The following is a 13,404-nucleotide window of genomic DNA, read 5'->3' on the forward strand; positions in this document are numbered from 1 at the left end:
TAGCTGAATAAGCTTCCTCTCCTTGTGTGCGGCAATGCTGTGCAGCCCGACAGCCAGCCAGCCAGCCCACTGTTAACATCTTGTTAACCTTTGGCCAATGAGAATTATTTGTATAAATACAAATGAGTTTGCATATTAGCTGAGAGGGCGGTTGATTTTGAAAGTGGGTTAAATCCGCTTTGAGAAATTGATATTATTTACTTCTTTAATACAAGCCAACATCTCAACAGTATAACCAAAAAATCGTTAAAGGAAATAATTTTATGTCAAATCCCATGGCTATAATGGTTCCATAGAAACGTGCCCACATTTTTGATGTATTTCGCACAGGTATCTATGAAAATATCACCGGCATAGATTGAAGATTTCCAAGTTTTTTTTTTAATATGAATATAAAGTCGGGCCCACTAAATTAGCCGAGATTTCAACCCTTGATTCCGAAGATTTTTAGGCAATATAGCAGCGAAATAACATTTGGCTTGCGAACCTTTACTTTTTTATGAACTTTACATCAACGTTCTATTCATATTCTCATACGCTGGTTGGATACTTGTTTGAAAATCTGCTTCAATCTTTAATTGATATTGTCTACATGTTAAATAACCATTCAGCATATTTTGACTTACCCCACTTTTCAAATCAATGCCATGGAAAAACGATGTCACAGGACTTTTTCCGACATAGTCAGTCCCTCATAAAGCATACATGTATCAAATATGTATGAATAACTGTCTTATAACCTACATGGCTCATTATAAATTACAATAACAATTTATTATGAACTCATATAATAATAGAGAGAGCAAGAGGGAGCAAAAGAAAAAAAAACAAAGCAAAACAAAACAATACAGAAACATTCTGAACTGCAATAATAACAATACAGCAACAACAAACAAGTCATAAATAAGCCTCATCAGCATCATAAAGCATAAGAAGCCTGAACGCTGTAGTGTTGTAGTAAAAGTCAGAGCCAACTCCGGCTAGCCAAGCCAAGCCAATCACACAAGCAAACATGAACTTCATGGTCTTTGGCTGGCTCTATGATAATCTTCATGGATGTGTGTTCCTTGCTGCTGCCGGAGAATGGCTGCGGGTAAATGTTGAGTTCACATTTTTCTCTCCCATCCACACACACACACTCACGTGCACGCACTCAAAATGGTATCTTACGATCTAACGACATTGAATCGGATGCGGATGTGGATCTGTTGGTGCTACAGCTATTTTTCTCCATGTTGTGTCTGTGTGTGTGTCTTTTGTTATACACATATGTATAGTTGAATATGTATTTCCGCCATAATCATTATAAGCATTATCCGTATGCCACCATATTTTCATATAGTCCTACTTGTACAGTGTCACACACACAATCATATACATATGTGTGTATGTTGTTATTGTTGGAAGTAAATATTGTATAAAGTAATAATTTCAGCATCTATCGTTTGTTAAGTTGTTAATAAAATATGTCGTGTAGCACAACTTACGCTTAATTTACGACTTGATTGTTTGTACGCACTATGGCTGGCGGGATGCTCCTCATTCCCCCTTTCCCTGCTTGTTTTTTATGAAAGAAATCTCAACAATATTCCGTGTGCCACCATTCCAATTCCCATGGCATTAATTCAAGCAAAAATAAAAGAAACATATAATTCAATAATTTTAAAAGCATTTCTTTTAAGAACGAAACGAAACCCCTTTTTCTTTGTTGGGCATATGGCAAAAGACAAAGTTTGAATTCTGTTTTCTACATTGAATTGAAAACAAAATGTTTCCATTTTGGGTTTTGTTGTCAAGTTTGAACAAAACGGGTGTAGAAATGTCAGAAATTCATTACTTAACCCCTGGTTTGGGAAACTTTTTCTATAAACTTTATATCGCATCATCACACACTTGATCTTGTTAACATGTAATTGATTAAAAACTTTTGTTGTTGTTGTTGTTGCTGCTGCTGCTGCTGTTCGGGGAAAAGATGCAAACACTTTCAACGCGTGTCGTGTGGTTGGTATAAGTAACGCTAAATTGAATTTAAATAACTTATACGTAACCGTGATTTAAGCTTCTTATAATAAGCCAAAGTGGTTCGGTAACAGAGCATATGGTTAACACAAGCCGATATTGAATGTAAGTCAACTTATTGTATTCTCCATGATAGGAGGGTTGTATATTTTTCGCAAAACATTTAAGGTAAATCGCAAAACAAAAACTTTGTATTTACATTTCTTTTTTTGTATACCCTATACAAGAAGATTGAGGCTATTTTGTGTTTGTAATTCAATTTGTGAATCAAAATCCTATCCCGATTTTACCATGTCACGAATTATCTGTATACGTTTTGGAATACTCCATTTCACATATATATAACTATATCTCAACAACTTTTATGCAGCGTTTTTGTATTTTAACAAATTCTGTAGAGGTCTCTTATAAGAGCACCTTCTGATTTTAATATTCTAAAGCTTAGAATACATAATAGTAAATCAGTCATTTGGTGCAACCGATTTGACTTTTAAAAGAAATATCTCAGCATATCTGCATCCGATTGCACGTTTATTGTGAAAAAATGCGTATTATATGCCAGAATGAGATGAATTTTAACATAAGCAGCCGAATTCAGCATTGAAGTAAGTTTGAATTGATGAAGATCGAATCAGCCGACGTTGCAGCCAATTTTTTCAGACTTTCGAAATTTTATATATTGTTTAAGTTTTCTCTTTTTAGGAAAGAAGAATACGAAAATGTTTACCTCTTATAACAAATAGTCTTCAAAATTTTTCATTTTCAAGTTTGCGGATAAGGGTATTAGTAAAACTATTGCACAATAGACCCACATTAATTTTTTCTGCCCAAAACTATTTCGACGTCTACATATGTAAAGCCTACAAAGCCAACATTAACCTCCATATAAAATTTCAGTTCTATCCCTTTGTTCAACACAAAATTTAGTAGCATTAATTAAGTATATTTACTTAGTATAGGCACCCACAGTGATCCCAAATTTGTACCATTTAGTACTTTTCGAACAATTGAAGTTCGCATTTGCGAAACTAACTCCATATATCAATTCAAGATACCAACAGAGACCATTTGTATCACATACTTATTATTCGTTCAATTGTCGTATATATTTTCAAAATCACCTCTATACCTCAATTCCAGTTAACAACAGAGACCTCAATGTCAAATTTGAGGATTTTAGATTTCAAGCACTATTCATTCACCCAATTCCAAATTGTACCAAATATGGTACTATTTAGTAGTTTTTGTGCAATTATATTACACATTTTCAAAACCACCACTTTATCATAATACTACCAATTTCGAAATTTCAGCTTCATTTCCAAAAATACCTTCTTGATATTTGGATGTGGTTTTTTAAAATGTGTACTAAGTGTACTTTTCATCCTTATTATAAAAAAAACTTCAAGTTTTTACCTCTATCCGTTTTAGAGGTTTAGTACTATTTTACAACTTTTCGCAACCTTAAAGTTCGAATTTCCGAAAACCCTTTGGTCATCCATCTATTCAGCACTTACAGTGACAGTGACTCTAATTCAAAATTTCAGAATTCTAGCTCATTCTGTTTTGTTCAATACAAAGTATTCAATTTCCAGTACATTTTAGTACTTGTCGTACCCTTTTAGTACAAATTTCCAAAAATCCAATCACGCACCAAGATTGACCCTCGAGCAAATATTCAAGATTCTAGCTTCAGCCATTTCGCCTGGAAGTTGATGCTCGTTCAGTCAGTCAATCAGTATTTCTCTACTATTTCATATATAAGTAACCAGAGTGTATAGGGTATCAAATAGTCAGTCCCATCCGTATTTGATGTTTTCCTTGCTGGTTTCAATACTATTTTTTTTTTTTTCGAAAATAACCATTGGTTTTGTCCCTTGCATCGCAATATATATATACATATTTTTGTTATTACTTCTGAAAATAATTACAAAAAAAGTCCTTCCATTTCACGCTGTTTCCATTCAATTTCGAAATTTATGTTTTGCATTTATTGCTGACAAACTGAAACAAACGACAGCCTTGGGTGAAATTTACACATACTAACATAAATATAAATGATGCACTAAAACCAATTCACACAAAATTCCAACTGGCCAACAGCCATGGATTCGAACACCGAATTGTGCAAATTTTAGATATAATCATAATATCTGTGATGTTGCTTTGGGTCAAATGTGAGTCAGTGTGTGTGTGTGTATGTGTGTGCGAGTGTTTATGTGTGTTTGCGATGCTATTGATTATAAACCCATTGCAATGAGCTCTGTTTGTTCTGTGTGAGATTGCATCTGTGTATTACAGTGCCAAGAAATCCAAAAATGAAATAATATTTAATAATATCCAATACAAACGAACATTCGTTCATTCAGCAGAAGCACAACAGCAACAACAATATTGGTATGCAGAGCAGCTCGAATGTTTATTGTTGTTATTAGCCAGAAGGCTTGTGTCTGTTCCGTTATGTGTTAGTGTTGGTCATACATACATGACTACATATATCACAATTATAATCCTGAACTAAACTCTATATATATTGAAAATATATTAGGGTGTTTCGGGGGTGGATTTGGACACTCGTGAGGCCAAGTTGATAAAAACCCAATGTTATTATTTTTTTCACATGTCATAATTCTCCAATACTTAATTTAATATTGCCACCCTGTTATCCGGAACATTCACCTGAAATCATTGTTCCGTTTCCATAGTGCCATAAATGTATGCGCGCATGTGTGTGAGTGTGTGCGTGAGTCCAAAATTGAATATGCTTAAATTACGAAATAATATCAGAGTATCATTGGCAAGTGCTGTTATTCTTAAGTGGTAATTATTGACAATAAATATGAATCAACGATTTTTTTCTTCTCCACAAACTAGTAAATCATTAGCAAGACTTCAGCCAACCAAATGAACTATGTATAAATAGAAACTTTTGTTTAATATTTAATTAAAACTCTTGAAAAGTTGTGCAATATTGTTAATGAGTGCACAAGGACACTGATAATGTAATTTGTTATTTTGTCATTAGTTTCATTTAATTGCAATTGTAAAGTTTTAGAAGGACTCTTTTTTCATTCAAACGCACTAAATGTGATATCCTCAGTTGGAGTAGCAGTGGTATAAAGACGTAAATGTGAATTGAGAGAAGTTATGTGGAAAAATTAAAGGAAGTATATTATTTTTGATTAAGACTTCTGGTTAAACTAGGGGAAAAGTTTGTTTATCATTCTTTTAGGATGACGAGTTATTCATAATATTCTGGCTTGGGGTGTGTGTATCCAAATAAGCCTCAAAATATATTCCAATGAAAATTAATTAAAAACATCTTCAAAACCACTTACATATTGCAATTGCTATGTTTTGTGCATCTGTCATTCTGCTTTTGCATTGCTCCATTTTTTATATTTTCCATTCAATTCAAAAGAAATTTCTGATAATGACAAATTAATTTTCCCAAAATTAAAGCTTTTTGCAACAAATAACATTCTGAGTGTCGATTTCTATAGAAATACAATCCTTTAACGAGAAAATTAAACAAACAGGCAATCGATTTATTTGTCGCACTAATAAAGCACACATACACACTCAAACATTATCTATGAATGGAAAAATATTTTATTTCTGTTGCTAACGCCATTCACTCACATCAATGAGACGAGACGTACATTTTACAGTGGAGCGTGTAAAATAGCTCCACTGTAAAATAAGTGAAATAAAAGAGTGCAACGTTCCTGGATAGAGAAAAGTTCTAGGCTTGGATGAAAGGTCAGAAAACGAAAACTTCGCTAGAAGTTTTTATCGGAATTTATATTATTTATAGGGAGTTTGTTATTAAATATCATTCATCCTGTTTTGTGTTTGGAGATAGCATTAATATAACTATATATTGGCCTGTTTCAAATTGGTTGTATTTTCTCGTGTATAGGATGAACATTATGATTCTTTGGGAGACTTACGAACAGAGTAAACATCGAAACCCAAAATTCGATAATCTTTGAATACCTTCTGTTTTTTTATGTATGTAAAGAAGTAGAATAGTATCCGTCGGTTTTGCCCCCAGCCTTGAATTATGGTTATTCAAACTTTTGACCTTTTATGGGTGAGGTTCACAAGCCGTTGGCCAATATTGACCAATTCGTATTTGACCTAAGACGGATATAAATATTGCAATGTACCAGATTTGGACTATATCGACTACTTCCTGTACTTCATATGAAACATGTGCATTTTTTTTTTGGAAAATGTGGAAATATGCGGGAGCTAACAGATATAGCGGGCCGAAGTAATCAATGTTTATACTTCTTCTAATACAGAAAAAATATTAGTATGTAGAAAATTTTGAAGAAAATCGAACATTTATTTCCAATTTTATGCGAAATCAAAAATTCCATATTCATCTCTGGTTTCTGGTAGAGAGAAATATTTAGATATAGCAAGTGGAAAACAATCACTGACTTTTTTCGCAAGTTATGACAGACAAAAGTATTGAAAATTGAGACATTTGTGGTTGAGGTACCAAAAGGGCTTCGCAGAGTGTTTGCGTTAGCAAAAGTGTTTGTATGTGTGAAATTTTAAGCGAATTGGACGCTTTCTTTGAGCGTTTCGTTTTTCGAAATCTTGTACAATATGTGGGGGTTCTACCAGAAGAAATCGTTCGGATTTTATTTTCGTGTTTTATGAGCTATTCAAAATGTTGACCCTTTGTGCAGAAGGTACCATAAGGAGTGTGTGTACCAATATATTCCATCTTCACACCAGACCAGGTTTAATAAAAAATATTGTAATGCGTGTAATTTCAAGACAATCAGGCTCTTACAGCATATTTTATAAGATTTATAATTATTCAAAATTTGTGACCCTTTGTGGGGGAAGCACTTGATGGAGTAGACCGATATTGTATGATGCAAATATTAAGATTAGCAAGTTTGGAGCAAAATAGGATTATCCTTTTTCTTTCTGTGCAGTAAATTACTTTCTTTGAAAATGTCGATATTTTGTGGGGGAGGTGCCAGAAGGACGGATATTGCCCATCTCGAACTCATATAAGTTTGACAATAATAATAATAAGTTTGAATTAAATCGGATACTCCCTTCGAGAGTTATCGTGCGCATAAGCCAGCCAGACAGACGTACTGATGGACGGATGGACAGACATCGCTAGACCGACACCAAATGTCCTAAAACGGATTTCTTCCAAAGAGACCTAGGGTCTAAAACCGTTACTTCGATGAGGCACGTTTTGGCCGTATCAAATGATAAGCCACATGGCTGAGGGTATAAAAATCGAAATTTCTCCAAAACATATAGCTATAGCGATTCGACTAAAAAATACCAATTTATTAGACTCTAATTTGATTGAAAGAACGGCCATGTATAAATGAACCCAGGAAGGAAGTACACGATGATCACCTCAAGTAAGTATGGGTATATCTTGCCTTCCCCTACGTTTTACAAACAAGTACAATATAAAACAAATGTACAATCCCTGGAGGATATTCTCAATAAGTTTAAATTATTTAATATATCCTCACGAAGTGTAAATTTAAGTTTCCTTGATAGTTTTTTTAGAAGGAAGATTCTCTAACAGTGGAAAATCTTCTAATCGAAATTGTGAGATATTTTGCACAGCTTCCCTATCTCTTCATTAGCTCTATCTACAAATGAATGATATTTATACCCTCAGCCATATGGCTACAGAGGGTATATATCATTTGATACGGCCAAAACGTGCCTAGTCGAAATAACGGTTTTAGACCCTAGGTCTCTTTGGACCAAATCCGTTTCTGAACATTTGGAGTCGATCTAGCGATGTCCGTCCGTCCGTCCGTCCGTCCGTCCGTCTGTCTGTCTGGCTGGCTGGTGCGCACGATAACTCTCGAAGGGAGTATCCGATTTGGTCCAAATTGGCTACAACGTAATATTTTTGTCAAACTTAGATCGAGTTCGGAGATGGGCAATATCGGTCCACTCCTTCTGGTACCTCCCCCACAAAAGGTCGAAATTTTCAAAATATATATTTTTTGCACAGGAAGAGAAAGGATAATCCGAATTTGCTCCAACTTTGCAAATCCTAATATTTGCGTCAGTGCTAGGTCATGTGTGAAAATGGGCAATATCGGTTCACTCCATCAAGTACCTCCCCCACAAATGGTCAAAATTTTGAATAATTACAACTCTCATAAAATGTTATGTAAGAGTCCGATTGTCTTCAAATTTCACACATCCCAATATTTATATTAACCCAAGGTCTTGTGTTAAGATGAACAATATCGGCCCACTCCTTCTGGTACCTCCCCCACAAAAGGTCGAAATGTTCAAAAAATATATTCTTTGCACAGAAAGAGAAAGGCTAATCCGAATTTGCTACGACTTTGCGAATCCTAATATTTGCGTCAGTGCTAGGACAGGTGTGAAAATGGACAATATCGGTCCACTCCATCAAGTACCTCCCCCACAAAATATTGAAATTTTGAGTACCCATGAAGCTCATAAATCGCCAAATTAACGTCCGATTCCATTTAGACTTGGCACATCTGTCGAAATATTTATATCATATTTTGGGTCCGATAGAAAATGGGCAATATTGGCCCATTCCTTCGGGATCTGCTCCATAGAGGGTCAAACGTTTGAATAACCTTAACACTAGTCAAAATATATTTAGATAGTCGAACATAGGCTGAGGGTATATCTCTGGCGGCAATACCGACTGATACTTTTTAACTTGTTTTATTTAGTATTTTAAAAATTTTAATAAATTCAGCAAGGTCCGACATTTTTCAGCAGCATAGTGTAGGCAATAAAAATTTCGGACAAGCCAAACGTTGTGATGTTTACACTTCTTATCGACTGTAAATGGAATTATTTGGTTTCAAATTTTTCCACTGCCTGGTCATTCTTCATTACCACACTGTGTGTGTATGTGTTTAACTGTGTGTGTGTGTGTGAACATAATGAACCCAATGTTTTGGTGGTCAGAGTTGGTTTTAGTATGTCTTTGTGGTTTGTTTTTCGAAATGTATTTAGATTTTCATTATTTTAAGCCATTGCCATAGAAGTTGTTGCTGTTGTTGTTGTTGCTGTTCTCTTTGTTTTTGTTTTCATGCTGCAGAGGTGTTTTGCAATTCAAATCATTTAATTGTGTTTTATTGTTAATTGAAACCACAGTATGTGTGATTGTATATCAGAGTGTTTGTACACACACACACACACATGCGCATATGTGTGTTTGTTTATTAGCATTGCCAATGTAAAACCTAAACCCTTTACAAGTCTATGAATGATAAATTCCACATTCGTAATGTTTTCCATTGGAGTGGTCAAAATGGAGGACAACAAATTGCATTTAACCAAGCCGATGTAATGTAAACTCCAAAACCTGAAAGTGATTTTAATTCAATAAATTATTTTGTTGTTTGTCAACATTAAATAATCAATTAAAAATTATATTGAACAATTCGACAATTATATGGCTGCACTTATGTTATAGGTTTTGGAAATTTTATGTTTAAAATGAAAAAGCAAATGGAAGGTAATTCAGAAACGATAAATTATTTGCGAGAGTAAGAACGTAGAATAGCCTATACCTCAAAACATTTACTTTTAACTTTCCGAAGAAAATATTCGATGATCTTGAATATGGGAGGAAAATACAAATACAACAAAAGTCATTTTAAATTATGTTCTACTTTAAGAACATTTCCAAGTCAAGATTACGTAAGGAGAACATATACTGTTAAGTGGAAGAGGTTATCCATTTAACCTTATTAAAACTAGTTTTTAATAATCCCATCGCGTAAATACAAGTGAAATAAAATTAAAATAAAGATGACAATTAAATCTGGGAAAATATTTCCAAGTTCTAATTAAAGTCAATTTTACATATGCGTTTATTTATTTATATTTAAATAATATAAACAGCCCATAAAAACATGGTATTGACATTGTTGCATATACATTTCATTCCATTTCATCGTTTTTTTTTTCTTGATTTCCAAAAGCTATCATCAATGTCAGATGCTGGAATGGACGAATGGAGTATTCGCCATTTGATTTGCTTTTTATTCCATTTATGTATTTCCACATTTCATTCGAAAACAATAAAAATATAAAATTTGAAGAGTATATTTCTATTGATTTGTTTGTTGTTGCCGACATACAATTGACAAGTTGGACATACTGTCCGACATAAGCACTCATACACAGACACACACACACACGTAAAAGGGCATACGTGCATGCGGAGAAAACATATTCAGCAGCAAATGGCTGTTTATGACAATTCAAATGTAACAACGTTTATATCCTGTCAAGGATCAACAAAGATTGACACTTTAATGAGTTTGAATTTTTAGCTGGAAAGCAAATTCATTCAAATGGATATGTTTCGACACAGGACAGCAACAACAACCTCATCTCTGTGAAAGATTATTTTTGTACTCTTTGACACACACACACACACAGATATATTGTATAAATGTATGTGTGTAATTTCAATTCAATTTTATCCTTTTTTGTTGTAATTATTATTATTTTTCTTTAACCGCAAATATTCGCTTTGTCTTGATCAGACCATGTGGTTTTTGCATTTCTATTAATTATATGTAAATTTATTTGTAATAAAAAACCACGAAAAATAAATGTTTTGAAAATGTAAAAGACATTTGGTTTGAAAAGATGATGAGTTGTAATGGATAAATCCAATTACCGACACTGTGGAACAACCTACAACCAATGTGAATTTGAATCTTATACTTAAAACTTTCCAAACTAATTAAAATATTTTTTATTTCGCAAACTGAGAATTAGATATGACATTAGACCCTTTCAATATTATATCGGACGTACTTTCAAAATTTATCCTATTGCTCTATTTTTTTGTCTCTCGAAATAAAAATTTTAAGTCAAAACAAGTAAGCAAAGGCTACAGCCGTGCGGGGCCGAACATGTGACACCCTTAAAACACTCTAATACATTGGAAGCTCCCAAATCTATTTTTAAGCTGTAGTTTTTGAAATAATGTCGTATAGGCCTGCCAGATGATACCCTTAGGTTTTTGACCAGTGGCATTTGCCCAATATTTAAGTACTCCGTAGTATTGTTAGGCATTCAAAACAATTTCACTCGAAATTTGTGTCCATTTTACACCTAAATATAATCCAATGATTAATCAAAAATGATAGACTTCTTCCCTGTCATTAACTCTCGTCTCATGCAAAATTCCGTGTCGATTAGTTTTCAATTAGGACCTGTAAAGCGACTGCAAAAATTTAGAAAATTCGGGAAAATTTAATTTTTTTTTGGCTCAATCAAAAAAAAAAACAATAGGCTTTAATTCTGACCCTATGCCCATAACTATAAGTCAAATTGAAAAAATCGTATGCGATAAAAAATATGACAAAATTGAAAAAATGTAACAAAAAAAAATAAATTTGTATTTTCTTGGATTTCATCCTTTTCTGGAAAAAGACCATTCCGCGGTTCTTGACTTATAAGCGAAATAACTAAGATATTTACATATATACTGCACATATTTTGCTATATATCCGATATCTTCGCTATTAGCATCATTTTAAGGTTCGGAAGTGAACTATTAGTGTATTTGTGATTTAGCCGGGATTAAAAACATTCGTGGTTTAGTGATTTTTTCATTTTGACGCGGAATTTTCGTATTTTTTTATGTAAAATGTATGGTCTATTTCACCCGCTTAATATTGTCCGATAACCATCCAAATTGGATGGATAGAGCCCTAGGCTCTACCTCCATGCAAAATTCCGAATTCGATTAATTTATAATTGTTGCCTATAGAGCTACAGCAATATCAGGAAATTTTTCTGTTTTTTAGTTCATTTCAACCCCTTAATATTTTGCGATCTCCTCCAAAAACAATAGGTTTCTATTTTTATTCTAACCCCAGCTCCAACCTGTAGCTTGATTACGAATTAATATGGCCAGACGGACGGACCTGCATAGCTAGACGGATTCAGCTTGGCGAGATAGGAAGATCCATATATGGCTTCCCATGTCGGGGACCAATATTTCGAGATGTTACATAATTTCAATCCAATCAAACTTATAATACCCCCAAACACCTAGTGTTTTAGGGTATAAAAATATATAAATATTCTAGATCAGCATAGAACTCTCCTTTATTCTACCGTACTTCGAAATAACGAATTTTTTTTTAATGTCAATCAAGATTAAAGAGTCGTGTCACGTTTTAGTAATTTTTTGCAGAGAAAGTTGTAAAATCGTTGTGATTTGGCTTTTTGAATTCTTGATAGGTGTGTCAGCTCTTTACGATAAAAAACCGCTCCTTATTACGATATCTGATTTTATGTAATTTTTGGGGATTCGCAATTGTTTCCAGCAGAATTTACTGATTTGATTTTTCGAATTCAAAATATTGACTAAAAACTAAACCTAAACTAAACCTTGATATATATAATATAGTTTCTTTCAAAGTTTTTTTTCAAAATTCCTCCAACTTCTTTTTGATAATGTAAAACATTTCTAATAATTTCTTTTCTTTATTTTAGATTTTTGTATTACCAGGTAAGTCTAAAATTTTTTTATGAAACATTATGACTTAATGCTACTCTTGGTCAGATTTCAAGGAACTGCTTCCCTTAGAAATGATTCTCATTTCGAAATGAGATTAGGAAACCCCACTCATTCTGGTACTTTCGCTACGAAGCATCTACATTTTCAAGGAAAATCATTTACCTTATAAAACTCGAAGGGATATCCGATTTCGTTCAAACAGCTGATGCCTGAGGTCAGGTGAGAAAATGGGCCAAATGTCGATCCAAACACAGGGGACATTAATTTAAAGAAGAAATGTAATAAATTTTAAAAATATGGACATATTGTCAACTACTTTTAGCGCCGTCCCAACGAAAGTTCTAAGATTTCGAAAAAGAAACTTAGATTAAGACACATGCTGATGGCATACTCCTTAACTTGTTTTCTTCACCCTTCATATCATTTGCATTTTCATATGCACATATCGCTTTATTTTCTTCAGAATGTTATTTCCTGCTAATTTCAACAAATACTAATATACTCCATTTCTTGTGGAAGCAGAAGACGAAGCTTATCAACAAAATAAGCGTTTGTTAGTGAACATCCTGCCCAACCCCGGTATAAATCTCGATTTTTCATCTTTACCTAGTCGTAGATATTTTTCTAAGACATTAATCATATTTTCCAGAACACAAATAAGTTTTGCTGTTGCGGAAATTAAATACTCTGCATTCATAACCTGCTTTTGTGTAGTTTATTGTTGCCTTTTAGCTCTTTAAATATCGCTCGTCCGTGGTAATGCTGCCGTCACAACCACAGCCACAAAGTCAAACTCCTCGACTGTGTAGTCGGGTAATGCATTAGAT

The 13,404-nt window shown here is 33.6% G+C and overlaps 1 protein-coding gene across 1 annotated transcript in view; it reads right to left on the minus strand.

Moving 5' to 3' along the window:
- Positions 1–13,404, minus strand: part of LOC101894197 (uncharacterized) — a 28,894-nt gene that overhangs the window by 13,782 nt on the left and 1,708 nt on the right. The gene's annotated exons all lie outside the window — the stretch shown is intronic.

Source organism: Musca domestica, unplaced genomic scaffold (assembly GCF_030504385.1).
Source record: "Musca domestica strain aabys unplaced genomic scaffold, Musca_domestica.polishedcontigs.V.1.1 32, whole genome shotgun sequence".
NCBI classification, from domain to species: Eukaryota; Metazoa; Arthropoda; class Insecta; order Diptera; family Muscidae; genus Musca; species Musca domestica.